This window comes from Lissotriton helveticus, chromosome 9 (genome assembly GCF_964261635.1).
Source record: "Lissotriton helveticus chromosome 9, aLisHel1.1, whole genome shotgun sequence".
NCBI classification, from domain to species: Eukaryota; Metazoa; Chordata; class Amphibia; order Caudata; family Salamandridae; genus Lissotriton; species Lissotriton helveticus.
Genome location: NC_136070.1, coordinates 1,228,962,258 through 1,228,986,361, shown reverse-complemented (window position 1 = coordinate 1,228,986,361; position 24,104 = coordinate 1,228,962,258).

Sequence of the window (24,104 nt, the reverse complement as noted above, 5' to 3'; positions counted from 1 at the left end):
ATGGACTTACCTATATTTACAAGGCCACGTGAAGCCACCCTGCATGTCTTCCCATGGCCTTCTAAATATGGGCCCCTTTCACGCATTACTCTTCGTCAAAGGGGCATTCCATGGGTGCGACTGTGGAATATCCATGGAACTTGAGGCATTCCCAGATTTACAACATTTTGTGAAACTAAAAATGCGTCAGAATCCTAAGCCTCCCCAGGGGAGGCGTCGAATGGCGCAACAAGGAGAATGCTTTTATTTTTCTTTGCTTTTTCCTCTTTCTATGCGTGCTGCATTCTGCATTCTGCAGCACGCAGCACGCATAGAAAGAGGAAAATGCCATTAATGGTTGTTTTTGTGCAGGGAGGTGTACCTGGGCTCATTTGTGTGCTCCTTTTAAAATGTAGTGTGCAGAATTCTCTTCTGCAAATAAACATTCTTGAATTGACTGGTTTTGAGACCTTTCTACCTTCTCGTGCAAGATTGAATCTTGAAGGACCATACAACAGAAGTATTACCAAGAGAAAAAAGGTTTAGGTACCAAGACTATGGTGAAGTGGCAGACCTGTGGTTGAGGGTCATGAACACAATCACCTCTGTTGTACCTCTGCGGCGGGTTTGGGAGGGAGCAGGACAATGGCGCTCAGACAGGAATGGGTGATTGGAGGAGGGTATTGGTTTGACAAGTTCTTTAATGGTGCTACCAGTGTAGAGAAGGACCCAGAACCTCTAAATGAGTTAAGGGCGGCAAGCCTATAACACAACAAAATATACAACAAGTACTGGACACACGTTTTCAAATAAACAGTACAGATACTATTCAGGTAATTGTAAGGAAGGTGACACTGGTGGTTCGAAATCAGTTGTTTATATAGATGGAATTCTTCATATATGCAAAAACAACGCCAGCCGACACTTGTTTCGTCATCAGGACCAAGCCTGTGACTCTTCAGGGCTGCAGTGGCGTGGTGATGGCGCGGATTGGTGTGCCGGTAATAATTCCAACCCGAAAGCGGGGTCTCGAGGGTCACAGGTGTGGGCGGTCAGTACGAGTAGAAATTAACCGAATGGATAAGTCTGTGCTAAAAGGACATGGGTTAAAGGTGGTACACGAGCGGGTACGAGCGTGTACGTCCGAACCTCTATGTTTCTGGTTCGGGCTCTGCTCCTCTCGCCTCGGAGTTCGTCACAGACAGAGAGCAACCTGGTATTCCTTGCAACATTCCTGCAACCTGGACATTGATAGCTGTATAAACGCAATGGTTCCTTCAGAATCATTCATACAAAAATATTCATGAATGAATTATGTTTGGGACGAGTTATAGATATTACGTACATTGCTCTGCCTCTTGATTGTATTGGTGCTTTGATTGATACACTAAAGGGTCTATTTACTAAGGTTTAATTCCATGTTTGCTTCACAAAAATGAGGCAAAACGATGCTAAATCTTTGTTCACCTATTTACTTTCCAGTGTAAAATCTGTTTTACGCTGGAAAATAACTTGGAAGTAAAGCAAAGCAACATTTTATGCTGCTTTGCATTACCTAGCGCCTTGGGGGTGTACCATGTCTGGTGCATGGGCGTTCCCATGCAACCACCGAAGGTTTCTGGCGCTAAAACCTTTTTTACTTAAATATGTAGACAGGGTTTAGCGTGAGAAAATAGCAACCATTTCAAATAGGCGCTATGAAGGAGAAATGTTTTAATGTGTCCTTTTTGTCTTGACTTTGTATGTATGCTGCATTGTACAGCACACATACAAGGTGGGAAAAGGTTTCACGTTAATCTAAGCATTGTATTTTGTACTGGAAGGTTTTCTTTCCAGTACAAAACCTATGCCAGACTCAGAGACACCTTTGCACCATGGTGCAAAGATGTGCCCGTGGAGCTCGGCAGCATATTTCTGCACCGGTGCTAGGGAGAGGGGAGGAGAGTGCCATATTTCTATAAATATGGAGGTCTCTTGCTCTCTTCTTCCTTCTCACGGAGGGCAGCATTTGGGACTGCTGCACTGCACTGCTTTAGAAACTAGTAAATCTGCCCCCAAGTGATTCCATATGATAAAAACATTTCTGATGTATTGAATATTCCAAAATAACCATTGTCTTTGTACTGTGAATGCTCCAATTGAAGATAATCTTAGCAGGCTGACATCTGCCAACCATCTGTGGGACCACATTGGGGTCAGAAAGCGGCAAACAAAGCTTGCCACATCCACTGCCAACTATACGTGCACCTGGGTTCAGCAGAAGGTCACAAGATCCCTCCCCATCCAGCATTTTCACGTGCTACTTCTGGGCTTCACTTTTTGATGATAATAATGCCTTTACAATAACCCAAGTTAGAGAAAAGACCTTTAAATTTATTGCTGGCACTTCTAAAAATGCTAGCATTTTTATGTTTTCTCCCAAGAAATAGCATGTGGTTCTACCCCTGTTATTATCACCTTAGCTGCGGCGGCTATTCCGCCGCAGCGCTAAGGGGGCGGGGGGCCGCGCGGCGCTCACACGCTGGTGACGGAACCGCTCCGTCACCAGCTTCGGGTGAGCTGTGCTGATGACGGAGCGGTTCCGTCATGGCCCCGCCCGCTCAATAGAACGCGCCGCACAGGCGCGTCGGGCGGGCCATGATGGACCCGCTCCGTCATCAGCACAGCGCCACCGCGGCTGATGACGGAGCGGTTCCGTCATCAGCGTCGAAAAGGTTAGAGTAGATTGAAGGGAATATTTATCAATGTGTTGCGTCGTCCTTGCGCCATGCAAGGGGGGGGGTGAAATGGTGACGCAACTTGACGCAACACTAAAGTAAGATGTATCAAGCCACGCAACGCCACCATGCAGGGCCCTGCATGGCTTGATAAATCTGGAGTAAGGCAACACAGCGCAAAGCGCTGCGTTGTGTTACTGTGAACCAGGAAGTCGTTCCATGGGTGGAACGTGGGTGTTCCCACTCATCCACCCATGGATTTTGGCGCAATCCCAGATTTCCCAACACTAGTAAACCTGGATATGTGTCCAAATGCTACACCTCCCCAACGGAGGTGCAACAAGGAGAAATATCTCTATTTCTTCCTGTTACTTCCTCATTCTAATTTTGCTGCATTCTGCTGTACACATAGAAAGAGGAGAATGCCTCTGTGGATTGTTTTTATGCATGAAGGGGCCCCTTTCTGCGCAAAAACAATCCTGCCTACAATGCAGGCACCCTTGCACCATGGCGCAAGGGTGCCTGCGTTGGCAGGGTGCCTGCGTTGGCGATAAGCCACCAAAAGGGAGCCAGCGCATGGAAAATACACAAATGCACCGGTTAATGTTAAATGCAGCGCAATCCTGCCCTTTCACGCAGCGCAGCAAGCAGCTTGCTGCACTGAGTGAACGTTTGATAAATGTGCCCCTGAATGTCCAAAAATGTAATCTGCCCCTTTGCAAGGATAGAAAGCGAGTCTACCCAAGGATGGAATTGTATTTTTCTTTGAAGAATGGTTAGCGCTGGCAGGAGCTCTAGAAGAAGGAACGCCACTCAGTTTGCCCTCGTGGACTGCCAGTCTCTGTCTGTGCCTCGTGCAGCAAGTGTCACATTCTCTTCTGGTGCCAACTATCTGTCGTTTGCCATTGGTAACAAAAAGGTATTGTTATGTCTTCTCAGAAACAAACAAAAGATGCCACTGTATGTAACGCTTACTGCAAAAACAACAATGATGGACAGAATGTGGATCAATGTCACACATTCACCCCAGTCAAAAGATCTGGGCCCAAATCCATCGTTTTTCCACTCCACACCACCCTGGGTTAGACAATGGCGATATGCAAATCAGCGCTGACCCTGTGCCCCATGGGAACAGTCCAGTCCGAACTACAAAAGCCATGTCCTTCCCAGAACGGAAACAAGCATCCGAGGACCGGCCCGGTTTCGAGGTAACACCTCTCATCAGCCCGGCTAGCTTGCTTCCAGTGGTGTGGAGTGCCTGGGACTCACGTCTGAGCATCCCCAGTACACTTAGAGCGGTTACTGCAAAAACAACAATGATGGACAGAATGTGGATCAATGTCACACATTCACCCCAGTCAAAAGATCTGGGCCCAAATCCATCGTTTTTCCACTCCACACCACCCTGGGTTAGACAATGGCGATATGCAAATCAGCGCTGACCCTGTGCCCCATGGGAACAGTCCAGTCCGAACTACAAAAGCCATGTCCTTCCCAGAACGGAAACAAGCATCCGAGGACCGGCCCGGTTTCGAGGTAACACCTCTCATCAGCCCGGCTAGCTTGCTTCCAGTGGTGTGGAGTGCCTGGGACTCACGTCTGAGCATCCCCAGTACACTTAGAGCGGTTACTGCAAAAACAACAATGATGGACAGAATGTGGATCAATGTCACACATTCACCCCAGTCAAAAGATCTGGGCCCAAATCCATCGTTTTTCCACTCCACACCACCCTGGGTTAGACAATGGCGATATGCAAATCAGCGCTGACCCTGTGCCCCATGGGAACAGTCCAGTCCGAACTACAAAAGCCATGTCCTTCCCAGAACGGAAACAAGCATGCGAGGACCGGCCCGGTTTCGAGGTAACACCTCTCATCAGCCCGGCTAGCTTGCTTCCAGTGGTGTGGAGTGCCTGGGACTCACGTCTGAGCATCCCCAGTACACTTAGAGCGGTTACTGCAAAAACAACAATGATGGACAGAATGTGGATCAATGTCACACATTCACCCCAGTCAAAAGATCTGGGCCCAAATCCATCGTTTTTCCACTCCACACCACCCTGGGTTAGACAATGGCGATATGCAAATCAGCGCTGACCCTGTGCCCCATGGGAACAGTCCAGTCCGAACTACAAAAGCCATGTCCTTCCCAGAACGGAAACAAGCATCCGAGGACCGGCCCGGTTTCGAGGTAACACCTCTCATCAGCCCGGCTAGCTTGCTTCCAGTGGTGTGGAGTGCCTGGGACTCACGTCTGAGCATCCCCAGTACACTTAGAGCGGTTACTGCAAAAACAACAATGATGGACAGAATGTGGATCAATGTCACACATTCACCCCAGTCAAAAGATCTGGGCCCAAATCCATCGTTTTTCCACTCCACACCACCCTGGGTTAGACAATGGCGATATGCAAATCAGCGCTGACCCTGTGCCCCATGGGAACAGTCCAGTCCGAACTACAAAAGCCATGTCCTTCCCAGAACGGAAACAAGCATCCGAGGACCGGCCCGGTTTCGAGGTAACACCTCTCATCAGCCCGGCTAGCTTGCTTCCAGTGGTGTGGAGTGCCTGGGACTCACGTCTGAGCATCCCCAGTACACTTAGAGCGGTTACTGCAAAAACAACAATGATGGACAGAATGCGGATCAATGTCACACATTCACCCCAGTCAAAAGATCTGGGCCCAAATCCATCGTTTTTCCACTCCACACCACCCTGGGTTAGACAATGGCGATATGCAAATCAGCGCTGACCCTGTGCCCCATGGGAACAGTCCAGTCCGAACTACAAAAGCCATGTCCTTCCCAGAACGGAAACAAGCATCCGAGGACCGGCCCGGTTTCGAGGTAACACCTCTCATCAGCCCGGCTAGCTTGCTTCCAGTGGTGTGGAGTGCCTGGGACTCACGTCTGAGCATCCCCAGTACACTTAGAGCGGTTACTGCAAAAACAACAATGATGGACAGAATGTGGATCAATGTCACACATTCACCCCAGTCAAAAGATCTGGGCCCAAATCCATCGTTTTTCCACTCCACACCACCCTGGGTTAGACAATGGCGATATGCAAATCAGCGCTGACCCTGTGCCCCATGGGAACAGTCCAGTCCGAACTACAAAAGCCATGTCCTTCCCAGAACGGAAACAAGCATCCGAGGACCGGCCCGGTTTCGAGGTAACACCTCTCATCAGCCCGGCTAGCTTGCTTCCAGTGGTGTGGAGTGCCTGGGACTCACGTCTGAGCATCCCCAGTACACTTAGAGCGGTTACTGCAAAAACAACAATGATGGACAGAATGTGGATCAATGTCACACATTCACCCCAGTCAAAAGATCTGGGCCCAAATCCATCGTTTTTCCACTCCACACCACCCTGGGTTAGACAATGGCGATATGCAAATCAGCGCTGACCCTGTGCCCCATGGGAACAGTCCAGTCCGAACTACAAAAGCCATGTCCTTCCCAGAACGGAAACAAGCATCCGAGGACCGGCCCGGTTTCGAGGTAACACCTCTCATCAGCCCGGCTAGCTTGCTTCCAGTGGTGTGGAGTGCCTGGGACTCACGTCTGAGCATCCCCAGTACACTTAGAGCGGTTACTGCAAAAACAACAATGATGGACAGAATGTGGATCAATGTCACACATTCACCCCAGTCAAAAGATCTGGGCCCAAATCCATCGTTTTTCCACTCCACACCACCCTGGGTTAGACAATGGCGATATGCAAATCAGCGCTGACCCTGTGCCCCATGGGAACAGTCCAGTCCGAACTACAAAAGCCATGTCCTTCCCAGAACGGAAACAAGCATCCGAGGACCGGCCCGGTTTCGAGGTAACACCTCTCATCAGCCCGGCTAGCTTGCTTCCAGTGGTGTGGAGTGCCTGGGACTCACATCTGAGCATCCCCAGTACACTTAGAGCGGTTACTGCAAAAACAACAATGATGGACAGAATGTGGATCAATGTCACACATTCACCACAGTCAAAAGATCTGGGCCCAAATCCATCGTTTTTCCACTCCACACCACCCTGGGTTAGACAATGGCGATATGCAAATCAGCGCTGACCCTGTGCCCCATGGGAACAGTCCAGTCCGAACTACAAAAGCCATGTCCTTCCCAGAACGGAAACAAGCATCCGAGGACCGGCCCGGTTTCGAGGTAACACCTCTCATCAGCCCGGCTAGCTTGCTTCCAGTGGTGTGGAGTGCCTGGGACTCACGTCTGAGCATCCCCAGTACACTTAGAGCGGTTACTGCAAAAACAACAATGATGGACAGAATGTGGATCAATGTCACACATTCACCCCAGTCAAAAGATCTGGGCCCAAATCCATGTAACGCTGGCATTTTGTATTCACTTTTCAAAATGCAAGGCCAAATAAGTTGACAGTAGATGAGTAAGAGTTAATCTGATCTTCAAAACTTTGTAATGAAAGGAGGTATATTGGATCTGAAAGTTTAATAGATCCAGTTTTTGTGTGTGATGGGGGCGACTTATTGCACCACCTTGTGCCACAGCTAATTGTATTTATTTTATTGGGGTATTTATAAAGTAGGAACCCAGCCTCGGCGAGCGCTGTGCTTACCAACCTCGGGATCAAGTTTGCGCTATATAAAACTTTATAAATAAAATAAATAAACAGCATATATAGGCAATATGTGAGGATACAGAGAGACATGCAGGACATTTGCGACATAAACTGATGGCAGCAAGGCCCAAAAATGTACTAACAGTTCATGCAGCACAGCAAGGCAAATTGCTGCGCTGTGTTGTGTGAATGAGAGAGAGATGAAATGCGCCATGTTTACAATCCTCGTTACTTCGTTACTTCCTCTATGCATGGGTGCTGCATTCCACAGGACACATACAAAGAAGAAATGGACCCAAAGGATAGTTTTTGTACAGGAAGATGCCCCTCCCAGCACAAACTCTATCCTGCTCATAACGAAGGCACCCTTGCACCATGGGGCAAGTAGGCCAGCTTAGGGAGAGAGCTGAACAGCGCCATATCTTTGTAAATATGTTACACCAGCCTCAGGGAGGCACAGAATTTTGGTGCAACCCAAAGTTTACAATTTCTTCTAAATATGGGTTTATGTCAAAATCCATGGGTGAGTATACAGGAACCCCAGGCACGCCCCCCTGACACACAGTAACGCAAGGCAGCTTATGTGCTTCATTGAATTACTTTGTGTTTACTAAGCTACGAAAGGCCATGCACATCGACTTTGTGTGGCTTAGAAAATCTCAAAGTGGGTTTTGTGTTGGGGCTGAGACCCAACCCTCACGCAAAATCTAAGGAATTCTGGGCCTCGGTGCGTTAACACCGAGGAAATAGAATGATGAAATCACTGAAGTGGAGAGAACAGCAGGGACAAAGCATATGATGGCAGGAATATTGTGAAGAGGTGGGTTTCGAACTTTTCCTGAACTGCAGTTTCTGAACTGGATTACAAAAGAAGCAAGTCTGAGGTGCAAGAGGGGGGTCTTTCAAGGCTTGGTCCATGTGCAAAGATAGCCCATTGACATGCGTGCTTTTAGTGAGACTGGCAAAGAGGAGGTGCTGGTAGGGTGGTGTCCTCTGAGCACACTGAGGGCCTCATTTATTGGGATTTGACACACAGCATCTCAACAAGTCACCTTGCTGTGCTGCCCTACCTCAAAGGAAAAGGGCAAGAATGCACCATATTTTTTCAATACTGTGCATTCCTGTCCTTTCCCTCTGTGCTGGCGCTTTTTGAGCAGCCTAGCGCCAATTCTGGTACTCTTGCACCATGGTGCAAGGGTGCCTGTGTTGTCAGCAGAATTGATTTTGTGCAGGAAGGGTCACCTTCCAGCATAAAAACAATCCTGGGAGGATTTTTCCTCTTTCTATGTGTGCTGCAGAATGCAGCACACTTGGAAAGAGAAACAAATGAGGAGAAATAAAGTGATTTCTCCTATTTGAGTCTCCCCTGGAGAGGCGTAAGGTTTTAGCGCTTCCCTAGTTTTACATGGTTTTGTAGCATCAAAATCCCTGGGTGTTACATGGGAACGCCCACTTCAGCGCCCATGGAATGCCTCCATATTGCAGAGCAAGGCAACGCAATAATTTGCGCTGGCTTGCTCCATATCTATGAGGCCATTCAAAGCCACGCAAAGTGGCTTTCATAAATATGACTTTGTAGTACGCGCTGCCGGATCATCACAAAAAGTGACCCTACGGCGGTACAAGGGGCTCATAAATAGGCCCCTGAGTTTCAGAGGCAAGCTACCTAGATTTCCTCAGGAAGAGACTTGGGCACAGATTCACTATTCTTTGACACAAGGCAGTGGTGCGCCCAAGTTGCTGCACAGCCTTGAATCAATGGGGAGAGGGAAAATTAACCATATCTACTAAGGTGTTCTGTCCCCAGCACTCGCACACTTTAGGCAGCCATGCACAAAAGCAAACACCCTTTAGAGTGTTCCCTGAGGCATAGGTTTTATACTAGAAGGAACCTCTACGAAATCTCCCCTTAATACTTTGTAAACCCAGAGCAAAGCGTTAGTAAATTTGGCACACAATGAAAAAATAAACACACCGCGAAGTGGATTCAAGCAAAAAGAGGGAGCCAATCCACCTGGGAATTGAAGCGAAGTGTGCTTGAAATTTCATTAGTTGGTGATGAATCAAGGCCTTTGTGAATAATGACTTTTATTGATGTCCACAAGGACTCTGGGAGGCCATGGTGTTTGTGTATTTTTCTTTACATTGTCCTTGAGGGGCAGACTGGGGTCAATGTTGAAGTTGTGTGATTTAGCACAAAATTAAAGATAGAGGGTGGGAAGAGACTCCTTAATTCATTTTGGTTGAATCACTATTGTCTAAGGTGCCTGCTGAGCTGTGCTTCAATAAAAACTGAGGATATAAAGGGTTGCACACCGTTTAGACAGGATCTACATTTAAAGATGGCAACTGTTATGCATTTTTTTATATTACATATTTATTTCGGGGTAATAAGTTTGAAATAGCTGTTTTCTTGACAGTCCAGCAAACAATTGGCACTGATGAAAACCAGAATTTTTACGCTTTGTTGACAAATTGTGAATAAATTGTTGAGAAAACAATGGACAAGTCTGAGAGCCACTGGATTTATGTGATAGTTTGGCTGCAGCATTTACTGCATAGCTATGGAATTACAACATTTCCCACATTATAAGGCATATGAGTTGCAGATTCCACACAAATCCTGCTGAATATGCTGCATTATTAGTTAGATTTTTTACAGCATTATTTAAATAACTTTGCTGCATTATTTGGTCCTTCATGTTGCATAATCCTTGCTCATATTTCACAAGGAACCGTGAATATTTTCCATATTTCAAGATTCCCTGTATTTCGTGCAATAAAAGGTAATGTATTTAAATAGCGAAATCCCAAGGATATAGGAGTTTGGTACGAAAAGTAATGGTGTAACCATGTATTTAAACAAATAAAATACCCTCCGCCACACATTAAAAGGATATTGCAAGTCACCTCGGATTTCCGTAACCTTATAAAGGAACTCTGCTTTCCGCCTCATTCCTCTATATGAACAAGGACCTCTTTGGGGATTTGGTCTATCCTCATAGTATACTGCATGGGGATGGGATCTTTTCCATTTTTGTGGCAAACCCAATGCAGGCAGCTAACATGCACTGCACAGAGCCTTCACCCTTGCCCTGCTCCCCAACCCTCTGTGGGTGGTCAGCCCTCACTGCACAGAAGGATTTACCCATTGAGCTACTCTTTACCTTGCTTTATTTATTTGTTCATTTTATTTTGGATTTAAGGATCCTGGTTTTGACCCACAAATCCATGGCAAGCATCAAGCCCAGCCATGTTTATCTGACAGATTCTGCACTGTTTGAGGTTTGTGGTTCTGAATCCATGTTCACAAATCCTTGCTAGGCAATAAATAGATTTGTGAAGCTTGCCCCGGGTTTTCAATCCCCGGGAATGTATCTTGCCCTGGATTTGCAGGACCTTTTATGGGAACTTTAGATTCTGACACTTAAACCACCAGCCAGGGCCTGCAGTATGTGTCTCTGTATTGAAGACTCCAGCCTCTATTTTAGGTGTTCTGAAAATGCTATTTCACTTTTCTATATATTTGCTCCCTGAGGTGGGCTTTGAGGATACCCACTATAGTCTGGGAGTTTGGGTGTGCCTACCCTGCTCCTTTATATGCTATTTTAATTTTTTCATTCCAGACACCAGGACTGTGCCCCGCATCTTCAAATGGCCACCATAGAAAATCATGGATCCAGAAGGGACAGCAGGGGAAAGCTTCTTTGCCATATTGGATTCCTTTATTTATAATTTCTAGATTTCTGAAATAAATCCCAAATCCCAAACAGCACAGACCTACAAAGGCGTTAAACCTTTAAAGTCCTATTAGCAAATGTTTTAAATGCTTATACCTCGACAACTACTATACAGATTTACACCAACAAAACACAATCTCTGAGTAAAGTTCTACATTCATGACAAGTTTTGTGTAAATCCGTTCAGCGGTTTGGCTGTAGGCAAGAGCACAATTTCCTATGAGACGAAAAATGGGAAAACACATCTATTTTCACCCCCTTAAACCTTTTTTGACTGTGTGGATCAGCATGAAAATTGGTAGACTTGTCCGTAGCTGACACCACCAAGCGATTGCCAAAGTTGGTGCAACTAGGTTTAACAGACTTAAAAGTTACAGGCAAGTAAAAATATCTTTTTAATGGAAAGTGTGACTGAACCAAAACTACAGAGTGTGACTACGTAGTATTTGTTTGTGTGTGTGAGAGAGAATCCAATATATATATATATATATATATATATATATATATATATATATATATATATATATATATATATATATATATATATATAAGAAATGGGAATCAATACTGGCAAACATCCCAGAACCAACTTTAATCTGTCAAAATTCTGTCCCGCACGACATCCTGGCAATCGTGTAGATACGTTCCATGATCTAGTAGTGCCAGTAGTAGATTCAATGGAAAATATTCAACATATCGGCAACAAAAAAGAAAACCTGTCTGAAATGGAACGTAAAGCTCTACAATCATTGAAAGATAACATCTTGATTGAGATAAAGCCTGCAGACATGGGCGGCAACATTGTCACCATGGACAAACAAAACTACATCAAAGAGGCCATGCGTCAATTAAACAATACAGAACATTATCTAGTATTGAAGCGGAATCCTATCAATGACCTTACAATTGAGCTGAGTCGAAAAATTAAAGAATGGTGTGAATTGGGATTACTCAGTGAAGAGGAAGGAAAGTTTCTCACGAATGAAAGCCCAGTGATACCACCATTTACTTCCTCCCAAAGGTCCATAAAACTTTGAATAAACCTCCAGGTCGCCCAATAATACAAGCTGTGGAGCCTTATATGAGAATGTGGTACAAAAGGGGGTGGTGATGGACGGAGCATCCGAACCAATCAAACACTCATACTCAGTCAAAAGATCTGGGTTTGATCCATCACCGTTCTTTAGCCCACTCTGCCACCCCAGTACAGACATGGCAATATGAAAATCAGTCTGACCCTGTGCCTCATGGGAACAGTCCAGCCCGAACTGCCAAGCCATGCCTTCCCTGGACCGGAAACAAGCTTCCGAGGACCGGTTTCTGGCATTACAGCCGTCTTCAGCCCGGCTTGCTTGAATCCAGTGGCAAAGTGAGCAAGGGACTCACGTCTGAGCATACCCTGCCACACTTATATGAGAATGTAGCATCATATGTGGACCACTTCCTTGCGCCTATCGTGCCAACATTAAATTCCTACATCAAGGACACAGGGGACTTCCTGCGTATCCGAATGGAGACTAGCTGGCAGCCGAACTACTTACTCATAACAATAGACGTAGTCTCCCTATATACCTCAATCAGTCATGATGTTGGAATGAGAGCGATATCCTACTTTCTTAACCCCTTCCATGCTCATGACGAGCTCAGCTCGTCGTGGCATATACCTCTCAGGTGCTCATGACGAGCTGAGCTCGTCATGACCACACACGTTTTTGTTGCTGTCCAGCACAGCAGGGGAAACTACCAAGCAGCGATGTGGTTAAACAACGGCCAATAGGAGAATTACAACATACTATGATGTTACTGCAAATGATGACACTCTGCTTGAACAATAACATTTCCCTGTTCAATAAAAAACTTTATTCCCAATGCTGTGGTACTGCCATGGGAGTTTCCTTCTCTTCGAGCTATGCGAATCTCGTGATGGGGTGGTGGGAAAGGAGCATAGCTTGGAGAGAAGAAAATGACCAATACACAGCAGTCTGGCTGCGATTCATAGATGACTTGTTCCTCTTATGGAGAGGAACAGAAGCAGAATTCCTACAATATCTAGCGATTCTCAATAAGAACGAAGCGGGGCTGAAGTTTACACACAACATCAATTCAAAGGAAATAGATTTTCTGGACACAAAAGTATATATAAAATCGAACAAAATTCACACAACTGTATACAGAAAGAGCAAGGCGACAAACCGTGTGTGCTTCATGGCTCGAGTTTCCATCCCCAATCTCTCAAAAGGAGCATTCCCTATGGAGAATATATCCGTATGAAAAGAAATTGCTCGGAACCTAGGGAAATGGAAGCCAAATTTGCAGAAACAAAACGTTTCCTGAGTTGCGGATACAGATATAGTGATATTCAGCAAGGTGAAGAGAAAGTTAGAAAGTTAACAAGGGAACAGACGCTAATCAATAAAGACATGAGGAAGAGCAAATTGGGACCACAAACACAAGATGCCATACCACGGCTTATACTAACGTATAGTAAGGAAAGCTTCAAGATACAAAAAATTCTTTAAAAGTATTGGCATGTCTTGAAGAAAGATGTGGATATTGGTTCCAAAATTGGAGATCATCCGTTAATATCTTACAGGAAGGCACCATCCTTAGCGGATACACTTGTCAATAGTCATTTTGGACTGAAAAAAGCAGGGAATTGGTTGCAGAGCAGACAATTGGGATTCGGGAAGTGCGCAAGCTACAAGGCTTGTAAGATCGGAAGAAATCTGAAGTCCCTAAAGGATCCACAAGGCAAACTGTTCACCATCAACGAACCAATCACGTGTGAATCCTCATATGTGGTGTATTTAATTGAATGCTTTTGCGGCCAAAGATACATAGGAAGTACCATCTGCCCTTTTAAAAATAGAATACTGGAGCATATAAGGGCAATACAAAATCATGACCATGCCTATGCTATTGCCAAGCATAGGAGTACAACCAATGCTAAAACATGGACGGACATACACTATTCTGGTTTGGCCAGTATACCACCTCATTAAAGAGGCGGTAACAGAACATTAAAACTACGTTGTCTTGAATCCAAACTAACAATAAGGTTTAAAACCAAGACTCAGCAGGAACTTAATGGGGGCGAGGAGATGTATATTCACCTATGAAGGACTGATCAATAAAATGAGAAAACTGAGTATATGTAGAAGAACTATGACAGCCTCAATATTATTGTCATTTATAAATATAATGCAGCAAGAAGCAGAGTGTTTTGTATATAATCCCTGTATATGGACTTGATTTATCAGTTACAGTAGTAATTATGAAGGAGTCAGTTCTGGAGTAGACAGCCATGACATGTTTAGTAGTACACAGTTGTAGAATGTAAGGTAGATGACTAAAGGGCACTCTGCCCTCCATAGTGAATACTAGACACTAAGTCGAGACTTGTTGCAATTTTGTAATATTATAATGATGGTGCTCGTACATTTAACACAATTGAAAGACAGTAATGAACAGACTGTCGTTTTTAATGTGATCATTAAACAATGTGTGTTAATAGTAGGAATGTAGACACATTTGCGATTACTGATAGCGATGTATGATGCACGCGTACATAAAGTAATGAATATATATTAATAAGATTGAGCAACATCAAATACTCAACTGTGAAAAAAACACTTAAAAATTATAGAGGCTATGTAATGGGGTCACTCTGATCCGGAAACTGTATGATTTTCAATGATTGTATAATTGATGACTACCAGTCCCACAATGCCTCCTAATGGGCAACTTGGAATACTGTGTATAAATAGTGGAAACTAAGGTAGGACTTTGTTTACTGCCATGATCAAGACCGCAAAGGTCGAAACGGGTAGGAATGAAGAAAGAGATGAATTGAATAAAAATTCTTACAATGTACAAGGAGAGTGCCACGTTCTTTTTCTTTTGATGACAAGTATTTTTGCAGAATCTGGTCCTGATTCATCCGTGTGCACCAGCTGGACTGTGCGCCCCCTGCTGAGGACTGTTGCGGGTACATATATATATATGTGATTGGTCTGGCAATGTTGGGCTAGTGCATAGCTGGTGTCCTTGTTATTGACCGCCCTAAAGTGTTATATATATATATATATATATATATATATATATATATATATACGTTTGTGTACCTGTAATGTGGTACTACCCACATACACCTTATTGCAACCGCATTTCAACATATACACTACATACTGACTTTTACATGTATAGTGGCCTTTGATTTTGTGCACCCACTTATTAATAGAAATCTCCTTCATACTGTCTCCATTTTTGCATGCTTTGCATTTGCTGCAGCAGAAAAAAATCTTTTGGTCGTAGCCAAGTTTCTTTCTCTACTCTAACATCACTATGGACCAGCTGGTCTCGGATAGAGTCCGCTCTTTTAAATGTGATCAAGGGTTTCTTAGGTATGTCTACGCCTATAATGGGGTCACTTTTCAGTAGATGCCTATGTTTCTGCAATAGTGTCCTGAGAGTATTGTGTGCAGTGTTGTAAGTAGTAATGAAGCGGTGCTCTACTTTGCTTTCTGCTCTGCACTTTTTTCTGAAAATAAGGGATTCCCTCTGTGTTCTCTCTGTGTTTTCACTAGCTTTGGCAAGGGTGCATTTGCTGTATCCGCATTGTTGAAATCTTTGTGTCATCTCATTTTTCGCTTTCTTGAAGCCCTCTTCTGAGTTGCATATACGCCTGGCTCTCAAGTATTCACCATAGGGGATACCCCATATCTGACTAATAGGGTGGAAGCTCTGGGCATGTAGTAAGCTGTTCCCTCTACTCGCTTTTCTATAGAGCGAGGTAATGATTTCCTTGTTCCTAACTTCAATCTTTACATCGAGGAATTCAGCTGTAGGAGTGCTGATCTGACTCGTGAATTTAAGGTTCAAGGTGTTCTCATTCATTTCACATACAAAATTCTCAGCACTATCGGTGTCCCCTCGCCAGATGACGAAAATATTGTCAATAAAGCGAAGCCATGTCACTATTCTGTTACTCCATTTTTCCAGTGGGTGGCTGTTTAAAATCTGGTCTTCCAACCACCCCATGTGCAGGTTCTCAAAACTTGGGGCAAAACACATACCCATGGCTGTCTCTTGTTGCTGTTCAAAAATGTCATTGTTGAAAAAGAAAATATTGTGTCTAATACACCAACTCATCATTTCAGTCAACATCAGATTGTGCTTGTAAAACCTTATATGTCTCGCCTTCAGAAAGTATTCAGTACCTCTGATACCATCATCATGATTTATACTGGTATACAGAGATTGAAAGTCCAATGTCATAAGTAGTAACCCCTCTTCCCATTGTGTGTCCTGTAAATGCCTAGCGAAATCAGTAGTGTCCTTAATGTAAGATCTCTCAACAAACAGTCTAAGGAAGGTGGCAATGTATATGGACACATTTTCAAAAAGGCTCCCCTGTGCAGCAATGATAGGTCGCCTTTATGTATCTTGGGAATGAGGTAAAAAAAAGAGGTAAAAAAAGTTTGGGTTTCTCTTCTTTCAAAAAACTGTATTCATCGCTGCTGATCAGCCTTTCATTTCTCCATCTAGACAAGAGATTGCTGAAGCCCTTTACCACCTCCTTACTATGTGATGGATTAGCTTTCTTGTAGCATGTGCAGTCCCTCAAAGGATTGTATGCTTCATTCATAAAAGCTTTCGTGGATCAAAGGACTATATTTCCCCCTTTGTCCGAGCTCCTCACCACTACATCTCTATTCTTAGACATTGTCTTCATTGTTTCATTGAGACTGGGATCTGTGTTGTACCTTACATGATTTCTAGACTCCCTCATTCCTTTGCTTTCAGTGGTGACCCTTTCTGCAAATGTATCTATATCATCGTTAATAGTGGGAGGCAAGGTTTTCGATCTGGGTCTTAAGGCCGATCCGCCCTCCTCTGAGACCCATACGCCATCATTTTCTAATCTTTCTGCTAACAAATTCTGTTCTGAGGTACCAGAGTCTGTCCCTTACAGTTCCCATAATTCCTGCATAACATCAATGTCATCGACTACCAAATTCTGCTCAGTTGTGTTAGTGGTAGTGGCTGCTACATTTTTGGGGGTGCACATTTTGTATGATTTAGCTAGCTTCAGTTTTCTAACAAATTTGAAAAGATCAATTCTAGTTTCAACCTAATCAAAGTTTTTCGGTTCACAGTAGGATTGTCCCAATTTCAGGTTTTTGTGGTCTTCATCAGTAAGTACTATGTCTGATAGGTTAATTACTGTCATCTTTTCCTCATTCAGTATCTCCTGTTGCTCCTTGTCACTTTGCCACTGTTGTCTTCTGTGCTTTCTTTTTCCTTGGCCACGTCTTCTGTTCTCCCTCTTCCTCGGCCTCTTTGTCTTGCGTTGCCCTACCAGGGTCTGTGATTTGTCTCCTGTCCATTAAAAAAAAAAAAACTTGTCTTGTAGTGTGGTATGACCTCCAACTCTTCTTCCTTCCTCATGGTCCGTCTCTGGTGTACTCGCATCACTGGGAGGGGGGTCTTGTTGTGATCTCACTACCCTCTTCAATTTCTGTCTCCGCAGATTGTCAAAGCATTGAACAAATGTACATATTTGTCCTGTTTCGTAGTCAATCCTGTCACGGTTGAACTTGCATGCCTTTTTCTGTACTATTCCGTCTTCAACTGCGATAAATCTATCACCCATGGATTTCATTAAAGATTGAACCAATACTTGGTTATCGTGTTTTTCTGTCTTCTCTTCAATCTCTTTGTCTGTCGATCACAGCAGATTTAATCAAAATTCTTATCATGCCTGCTGAGCTATTTGCATTGTGTTCTGCCCACTCTCTCAAAATTGCTGGGTTCGGATTTTCATGGCTTGGCATTGTTAGAATTCTAAGGCCTCATGGCATTCTCCCCACATCAGGTATTTTTGTAGGGACCAGCCGTGGCCTGTGGAGGGAGTTGCGGTTGGGCAGGAAGGCGGGGAAGGGGAGGGGCAGGGTGGGGGGTGATAAACACCTGAATCTGGATGATTGTAGGTAAGTAAACAATTAAATTAATAAAACGAATTTTGTAGCACGCCCTCCATCACATTTTGCGATGCAGGGCATGGAACGAAATTCGTTTTATTAATTTAATTGTTTACTTACCTGCAATCCTTCAGATTCCGGTGTTTATCAGCCCCCACCCTGCCCCTCCCCCGCCCCGCCTGCCTGCCCCACCGCAACTCCATCCACTGGCCGCGGCTGGTAGGGACTCGCACTCCCACCATTTGGTTAGGTCAGATTGTACAAGTCTTTCTAACATCTTGATTTCTATGTAAATGTTATCACCACTCGTGGGCACTTCCCCTGCTTTGTTGCTTGTGCTCTGCCCCATTGTGTTTGAGAACATAGTGGCAGACCATAGCAAACACCGATGTTGTGCGATCGGTCATGGCTTCCCCCATTTCACGTATAATATGCACTCGCGCCTAAAGTGCAGGATTATGCACTCTTAGAGCCGCGCCTCACTCCGCAGTCCAGACTTTTTAAGTATTACTGTACCCATGCTATTTTTTGTAGACCAAATTTGGTGCAGCTCGGTTCCACAAGCTTAAAAGTTCCAGGCAAATAAAAAAAAATGGGGCATATTACCAAGGGCCTTATCACCGCTTTAGCGGGAATTTTTCCCGCTAAAGTGGCGATAATTTTATCGCCCGATTACCTAGCTGTCGCTAACACCAGTTAGCGATAGCTAGTAGGAGATAGCGATCATCTTGGGGCCCACTTTGCATGTCAGCGATATTTATCGCTAGTGACATGCAAAGTGGGCGTGCCAAGATGTTAGCGACTGTAAACAGTCGCTAACATCGCTATCTCCTATTACCTACAAAGGCGTACTTTTGGAAATATTTGCGCTAAGCGCGAATATCTTCAAAAGCTAACGCCTGCCCAGAGCAGTTCTTAGCCATGTTATCCAATGGTAGGTGGATAACATGGCTAAGAGCATTAGCACCGTAATGCATGAATATCGCAGACTTTTCAGCGATATTCATGCATTATGGCCAATTTTTATCGCTTTTGAGATAAACCTTGATAATAGCAAGGTTTATCTGCGATAAAAATCGGCGGAACTCGGCGATAAAATGATTCCCGCTAACCCTGCTTAGCGATAAATATCGCTATTGCTAGGTAATATTCCCCAATATTTTTAATGGTAAGTGCAACTGAACCAAAACTTACTACATAGTGTGTGTGTGTGAGAATCTGATATATATATATATATATATATATATATATATATTTATTTTTTTCAGGGTCCATAGTGAAATATGGGTTTCATGAACATAATGACAACACTGAAATCAATCCAAAGAACTTTCCCATTGCCAATTGTCAGGACAACTAGGATTGTGCTGCTACAGAGGACCAAATATACATCAGAGTTATCTAAATTATGCAGCATGAAAAGGGAAATTATGGAGTGTTAGGAGGCACATTCTCTGGCAACAGATCCATTTGATTTAAAAACATAACATATGGCGTGATGTATAAAGGCTTTTTGCAGATGTTATATCTAAAATGCTCCTATCTTTTTAGTGGCCTGTGGTGCCCTTCTTGGGTTTGCTTCCTGTGGAAGAAAGCAAAGCTACTTTAGATGTGGGTGCACTCCACCTTCTGGTTTGTGTACTGTCCCAGAGCAGCAGCATCATACGGTCCCCCGGTCTTTAAGGAAGAAATGTGCTCAAAACAGGCACAAAACCTATTTGTGCACCTAATTTAGGGCACAAAGTCCGCCCGCCATCGTTTTGGCAAATGGGATCGCCCGCTATGTGTGCGGCGGTCCCGCAAATCCAATTAGGATGCGCCCGCCACACTGGCAGGCGCATCCTGCATTTTTAACATTGCGGCGGGCGGTGCTTTCATCAGCACCCTCCGCAATGTTAAAAAGGCATTTGTCCATTTGCATGCACAAGGTGGCAGGCACCACGCGGTGCCTGCCACGTTGTGCATGCAAATGCAGGGGGTACCATATGTACCCGCAATGTGCACCCCCAATACCCTGGGGGCCCGCAACGGGCCCCCACATGCAGACTCCGCATGCCTTTCAATGGCGGTAATGCCGCCATGGAAAGGCACATCACCGCCTGCATCTTGATATGGATGGCGGACCGCCACCATATCAATCCCCTTTTCCGCCCGGTCTCCCGCTTGACCAGCGGAAAACCAGCGGACGGTCTTTCCGTCCGCCGGTGTCCCCCCCGCCATCCTAATCTGGTGGGGGAAATGGGAGTCAGGTGGTGAATAATGGCAGGCGGATCGCCACCGCCATTCGGGCGGTGGCGATCCGCCCGCCATCATAATAGACCCCTTAGTATTTTTTGCCTGCATATCAGATGCAAAACACACTTGTGTCTCCTAGTGCCTTATTGTTTGTCAGCTCCATAATAATTTCCTGTTAAACAGGGTGTTGGGTGTTCAAAAATATCCTACAAGGTGCCATGAGCTAAACTAAACCATCAATGACCATACACAGGGATGTTCGCTTGACGACATCATCAGCGACATAGCTTGATCAGTAAAACTGGGGGGCTTATAATTTTAAAATGTTGAAATACATCATAGGGCAAGTAGGGTGCATAGCATGAAAGGGACCCATGGGGCAGTTGAAAAAAGGGAGAGAAAGAGAAATGGGACTGGTAAGAATACTAAGTGAGATAAAACAAAATATTTTGTAAAATAACGCATATTTTCGAGGACTTTCAAAAACGAGACAGTGTATGTGCGTTTTTGTCTGTGTGAATGCACAAATTTCTTGTAAAATCTGACAGTCACCTCATAATTTCCGACTAAAGCACCAGTACCCAACTATTTATCAGAAAATACATTTATTAGGGGGTGTAACACCCTAAGCACCCCCCCCCCCTCCTCCTCCCCCCACTCCACCCCTCCACGTCCCCAACACCCCCGAAGCTACGCCCTTGGACAGTACAGTTCTTTAAGATATAAATAAACGTCTCCTTCAAGGAAAGCAAGGCTAGTTACTCTACATTTCACCTCTGGTAATGCGTGGGTTCTGTCTTTAAAGTGTGCATAGCACCATCTAGTGGACACATCGTTGCCTTTGACGACCAAGCGCCACTCAGTCGTGCCTCAAAGAGAGATTGCTTCTCTTTCTATCTTGAATAGACCATTTATTGTATGCTAAGCATCCTTGAACGACTGCGGAAATGCAACGTCTGCAGTGGCGGCTGGTAGATGTCTGCATTACTGGAATCTTAATTTGATTGCATGGAAAAAAATGTCTTGAAACTTTGGATACCCATATATACTTTTCAGGCGCTCCATTGTCTCCGGACATTCGCAACATTAAGGGTAATAGCCAAGTGAGACGTTTTTCAGCACCGGTCTGAAAACAGCAGTAGATGAGCAGCCTCGGGTCTCTGGGGTTGTAAAAAAACACAACTGGCACCACTGAAGGTAATCTAAACACCCCGAGGACACAGCAGCATGGTCATGTTTGTGTAATCAATCGAACTTTCTGGGGCATATTATTAAGGGAAACATCGCCGCTTTTTCGGCACACAGCACTGAAAAAGCGGCGATCTTTTTATCACTCTATTTGCAAGGACACGCTAACAAGCGTTAGCGCGTGTTTCCTTGCGACTTGGCATGTCAGCAATCAATATAGCTAATGACATGCAAAGTAGGCGTTATCTAGCTAAACAACATGGAAAAACCATGCTAACACGGCTTCGCGATATTAGCAAGCCGTGCAGCAGACCCGCGAAGCGATGAAAATAACCGCGCTAACTGCTTTTAAAATGACTTAGGCATACTGATAATGGGAGGTGGATTGCCATGTTAGGGCCACACTCCCCTATCAGCAAGCCTGTCCTGATCCCTGTGAAATCTTCGCTGGATTTCATGCGCTATTCCGGTTATTCGCTGGTATTACTGTTAGCAAAACGTTGATAATACGTCACTAACATGGTGTTGTAATAGAGCGATAATGTGAATCGCGCTAAGCGCGATTTGCAACAAATATTGCATGTCCTTGATTATATGCCCCTCTGTCTTTACAGATAGCTCCATTTTGTCAACAGGAACGGGCTGGGCAATCTGTAATTAGATCTATTGAACTCAGAATGAGGGGGAAATGCTCGATCACACCCATATTGTTGGGGATATTCATCAATTTGCTATGCCCTGATCATGTGGCCATCTTGAAGAGCTGTAGGTCCTTTGCGCTGAGACGGACAAGGCAGCCCACCCTGCACAACTCACAGGTCTGCCTTTCGAGCTGGGCCTGCATTGACTAGAGCATGTCCGGACCCACTGTGAATTGTGAGCTGTAGGCAGTATTTTGCAGCACTATTGCATGTGCCGTGGCTTTGGATTACTTGCCCCTGCTCCCAATATGCCACCAACAGGTGGCCCAGTTCCTGCCAGGTCACAGATCTGAGCTGAATCCATCATCATTCTTTAGCTCACTTCGCCACCCCAGTTCAGACACAGTTATTTGCTACCTTCTGATTTGGCTTGATCTGTTTGAAAAACAGCGTCAAGACTGATTTGCATATGGCTGGGTGAGTCTCTGAAAAGTTTCAGCGCTCCGTCCATCATCTCCTTGTGTTTGCTCTGTTTGCATGATATTCATGAATTCAGAGAACATTTGAGATATATTTATTAACTGTAGATGTCTCGGCTGAGATTTATTAAGCCTTTACACTATCACAAAGTGTAGCAAAGCTACTCATGGTATTTACTTAAAGCACACATGGGGGCATATTACTGTCGTGTTCTTCGGGTGCGCCGGGAGGTACACCATACACGGGACACAGGTTGGTTTCACATTTCTTTATTGGCATCTCTCATTACTGCTAGTTATCATCTCGTGCAGCTGCTGGTCTGCACGTCCGTCCCCGTCCATGTCCTGGTCATTGTCTGCCCCCTTTTCCCTGACGTCACCGGATCTGGTGTCCGATGACCTGGTCACTCTGCCCACAGGGTCCTAACGCCCTACTGTCCGTCGCCCACACTGTCGGGTCACGACATCTCCCCCCTTGTTGCAAACAAATCTTTGTGACACATTTACTATAGTCCTCATTCACAGTTATATTGATGGAGGTGAACGAACGAGAGAAAGAGAGAGAGATATAGAGAGAGAGAGAGAGAGAGAGAGTACTTGTCATTCTACATTTCTTCAATAAGTCTCTGTTGTTTACTGCATGCCCTTCATGAATCTAGTGTCTCCATCGCTTCCTTGTCCTCTATCTTCTACCTTCCATGTGGCTGCAGTTGTCGCTGCCACTTCTTCTTTCTCCGCCTTCTTTGTCCTTGAAATGCTATCTCTTTCTTGTTATTCGTTGTTTGTCGTAGACAGCCGTTATCATCCATCCTTTCACTTTCGTCACCGCCAGTTACTCTTTGGAGAACTTGTTGTCTTATCATCTGTATTATTTTTGTCTCAACACCTTTTGTCCTGGCCCTGCGGTGCCTCCTGCCTTTATTTCCTTGGTGGCGCTTGTCCGCTCTGCTCATTGCATGTCTTTGTCCTTTCTTTTTGCTGCTCTTTCTCCTGCGGTATGTCTTTTCGTGTTGCTCCTGTTTACCCATTTTTTCTAGGCTCTCCTTGTCCTTTTCTCTTGTGTCCCTTTTGTGTCCTTTTTCCTTCTTCTTCTTCTGTTATCCTCCTTTCCTTTTAGCCTTTTCTAGGCTCTCCTTGTCCTTTTCTCTTGTGTCCCTTTTGTGTCCTTTTATCCTTCTTCTTCTTCTGTTATTCTCCTTTTCTTTTAGCCTTTTCTAGGCTCTCCTTGTCCTTTTCTCTTGTGTCCCTTTTGTGTCCTTTTTTTTCTTCTTCTTCTTCTGTTATTCTCCTTTTCTTTTAGCCTTTTCTAGGCTCTCCTTGTCCTTTTCTCTTGTGTCCCTTTTGTGTCCTTTTTTTCTTCTTCTTCTTCTGTTATTCTCCTTTTCTTTTAGCCTTTTCAATCAATCAATCAATCAATCAATCAAGGACATTTATAGAGCGCACTACTCACCCGGAGGGTCTCAAGGCGCTGGGGGGGGGGGGGGGGGTGCTGCTACTGCTCGAACAGCCAGGTCTTGAGCTTCTTCCTGAAGGAGAGGTGGTCTTGGGTCAG